The 3,588-nt window shown below is 50.8% G+C and overlaps 1 protein-coding gene across 3 annotated transcripts in view; it reads left to right on the top strand.

The window, feature by feature from the left end:
* Positions 1-201: 201 nt before the first annotated feature.
* The window catches only part of Mro (maestro), a 19,547-nt gene continuing 16,160 nt past the window's right edge, over positions 202-3,588 (top strand). Inside the window, exon 1 of one of the 3 annotated variants that reach the window (XM_013349462.2) lies at positions 202-576. The gene's annotated coding sequence lies outside the window, so the exon portion shown is untranslated. Of the gene's footprint in view, positions 577-855; positions 872-3,588 lie in introns of those variants that run through there. The other 2 variants (XM_013349464.2, XM_026783640.1) reach the window with 2 other exon arrangements.

A 3,588-nucleotide genomic window follows, 5' to 3' on the forward strand; every position in this document is an offset into this window, starting at 1 on the left:
AAGACTCCGCCCTCCGCAGTGACCAGCTGGTCAAGGCAGAGGCCATGCTGAACCCCAAGATCCCAGCCCCATTAACCGACTTTGAAGCTTTGAGGGAGGCCAGTACTCACAATGCCTCTATTTCCCTACTTGTCCCACAGGCAGAGAATCACTCCTCCCCCGAGGCTGGAAGGATGCCAAGGGCACAGGGGAACACGCACGCAGACGAGGCTGCGGCAGGCTCTTTTCTGTTGGCGCTGCTGATCTGCTTTCTGTTGATCCACACACAAGCACAGCAGCTTACGGCCAGCTCAGGCAGCAAGGAAAACACACCACAGGAGTCTTCCGAGTGTGCAGAGCCACGTGCCGATATTGTATCTCCAGCTTTAGCCGGGGGCAGAGAGTCTACAAAGGGCTCCTTTGTGTATCTCTCTAATCTGCCCAGTGTTTCCTCTTCAAGGACGAAATACAGCTCACTGTGCATTTCGGGTTTTCTTAAAGGATAGCGGTGTTCCTAGAGTTAGCGGTCCTCACCGTTCATCGGGATGTGCACAGAGGGAAAACCAGGCGCCCCGGGCACCTCATTGCATAGCTCAGGTAAGGCCACTCCAACCAGTTTCTGGATTCCGTCTGTTCTGTTTGGTTGGTGGTACAACACAGGCTGTTGATCTGTATGGGTTTAACCAGAAGGACCAAAAAATGACTATGTAAATTCATGATTGCTTCTGGGAAACAGGAATACTGGGGATCCTCTGGGCGTGATGAACTAGAACTCCTCCCTCCCTCCCTCCCTCCCTCCCTCCCTGCCTCCTTCTTTCCCCCTCCCTTCCTTCTCTCCTTCTGCCTTCTCTGCTAGTCCTGGGGATCAAATTTAAGGCCTCCTGCATGATGGGTAAGTACTCTACCACTTGAGCTACGACCCCAGGACTCTCCTTTGAGGCCCGTCATTTACATTTATTATACACCGACTTTATTCCTGGGCCTCGTGTTCCTCTGGGATGTCCTTTGCTTCCATGTCACCTCCTCTTCTAGCACAGGAGCAGTCTGTCCTTTTCAGCAAAGATCATCTCAATGGGGCAGCAGTGTCCACATACGAAGGGACACTGACCACAGGCTCTTTGAGGACGGGGCACATAGTGGGGGCTTTGTTTGCCTGGGTTTGCTCAGTACTGAAGAGTCTGTAGTAGTTCCAGTGTGTGTCCTGGAGAGAGAGAGAGAGAGAGAGAGAGAGAGAGAGAGAGAGATCTGTAGTAAGCCTGTGAGATCGCTGTCACTCTGCATCCTTACACAGCGACCTAGTGCTCTCTTGGGCTCCCGGAGTGTTGGGTTCTGTGCCAGTCGGGCTATCTGGCCTGCTGGCGTGCTACACCTGTTCAGCGTGTTGTGATCATAGGTGACAAGCTGGCTCTCGGGCATTTATTGGATCGCTGGACACAAGTACTTTAGTGGCCTGGGCAGTTCCCAGTATTCTTAAGGGGGTGGTTTAAATTTCTCGGTACTTACGGCAGTGTGGGGTTTTCTAGGGCAAAGGCTATGCCAGTGCAAGGACTGGGAGTTATTAACAATGATCATCAATCAAGGAAAGCAGGAGAGAAGGGGGACAAGGATGCAGCAGAGAGTGCTTCCTGTTTAGTTTGCAGAACTCTGTCTGCAGGAGCCGGGGCGGTTAGGGACTCCAGGGTCACTGTACATGCTTGGAACTGAGGGTGAAGCCCAAGCATCTTTCTGTGGCCTGCATTTCACTCCAGATTGAAAGAAATGGCCATCACTTTCTTACTAAAGCACACGCATACAGGGCATTGGGGAGGTGACAGAGGTCAGGTGGGCTGGGGGTGTGGAGACTAGCCACGGTTAGATACTTGCCTGGCTGGTATCGTCGGGACTCCATCTTGGGCCTGTTTTTTCCCCCTATGGTGCCCTCTTTCTGGTCAGTCTGGATGCAGGTGGCCTGTCTTTACAGTGGATTTTCTGAGCCACTGTCCTTTGCCTCTCATGGTTCTTAATCAGCAACTTCTATAGCACTTTCCTTTGTGATTGGCAGGGTGTGCCATATAGCCCACCTTCTGTCCTCTCCTGGTGGGCTCTCAGGGGGCAGAGTGGGCATTGCCTTCAGCTGATGAACAGCCTGGTATATAATAGGATCGAATAAACCCTTGATGGATGAATGGGAAGGCGACGAGGGCTCTGCCACCCAGCTCCACCCCGGCCCCTGCCCTCTTTTTCGGAGTGACAAGGCTTGGCCTAGCGTTTCCTGAAGTAAGATGAGAAGCAGAAAGCTCAAGTCCCTCCTTTTTTTAGATGCATTTCTGCCTGGACATTGCACACACGGACAGGAAGCTCTCCTGTCAACACCGAACGAAAGAGAAGCCATTTTGACAGGTCTAAATGGAAAGTAAACTGTCTATTGATCTGATTTGCCTTCCTCATGAGGGACGCGGGGGAAATAATGACTTTTGGTGGCTTGTTTTTCTAGTGGTGCCAGCCCCTGTGTATCCCTGACAAAACGAAAATGTCGATGGAGAACGAAAAGAGAGCTCTCAAATGATCAAATTAAATCGTTATCGTGTGCTGTTTGTTAAGGACAGCATGTTATCTGAATATCAATATGGGACAATCAAGTTACTAGACAGATTTTTCTAATTCCCAGAATCGCACGGTGGCGTAAGGCTCAGGGAGAGAAGTCTTGGGTTGTCTTGGACATTGCGTCTTGATAAACAGTCTTTACAAGGTGGCGCACCCTGTGTCGTGAACACGCGGATCCTAGTTCCACTCATGTCCTTGTGACCACGGTGTACGGGGGCCAGGGTCAGACCTCTGCTGCCTTTCTCGGGGCTTCCAGTGACCGCTGCCAGTTTCAGCTCCGATTTCCCTGGTGGCTTTGAGCAGACAACGAAGCAATGCAGAAAGAGAGAGGACATTATACTCTATCAAATGTCTTTAATTTGGATGCAGGGTAACAGCAGAAAGAAGGGATTCTTAACAGGGTACCAGCTGGGGCTGGAGGCATGGCTCAGTGGCAGAAGGCTTGCTAGTCACAGACGAGGATACTGTTCCTCTGTGTCTGGGTGTGCAGGGGTGGAGATTTCTTTTTCTGGTCTGTAATATGCGGTCACAGTGCACACAGCCCAGGCTTCCCTTCACTGCATTCCTCTGCCCCTGGTATAATCCCGTCCAGTACTAAATGTCCAGCATCCGGACGATGCCTTTAAAAATCCATTCCTACTCTCGCAGATGTCTCTGAACAGATTAAAGTTAATTTGGAAGGCCTGAAGTTGCAAATCCACAGGATTTCTGATTTCATGTAGACATACCTTGATTCCTGTGACTGCCTCCTAGGTTCAGGTGGGTGGGGGAGGAGGAGGCACCATTCTGCACCTCAGAGGTACCCCTCCCCCTGTGCCATCCACTCGACCCGTCCCTCCACATCCCCTGTGCTATTTCTATCCTTGCCCTATTGAAACTGCACCTCAAAGGTCAACTGTGGTATTCTCAAAGTCCAGTCCAGAAAGGGTTTTGTTTTATCTCCATTTTTCTTTACTGGGGACCATCGATTTTCCTTTCTCCCCCTCTGATGTGCTTATGTGGTTTATATTTATCCCCCTATCTATC

This window comes from Microtus ochrogaster, chromosome 18 (assembly GCF_000317375.1).
Source record: "Microtus ochrogaster isolate Prairie Vole_2 chromosome 18, MicOch1.0, whole genome shotgun sequence".
Classification (NCBI taxonomy): domain Eukaryota; kingdom Metazoa; phylum Chordata; class Mammalia; order Rodentia; family Cricetidae; genus Microtus; species Microtus ochrogaster.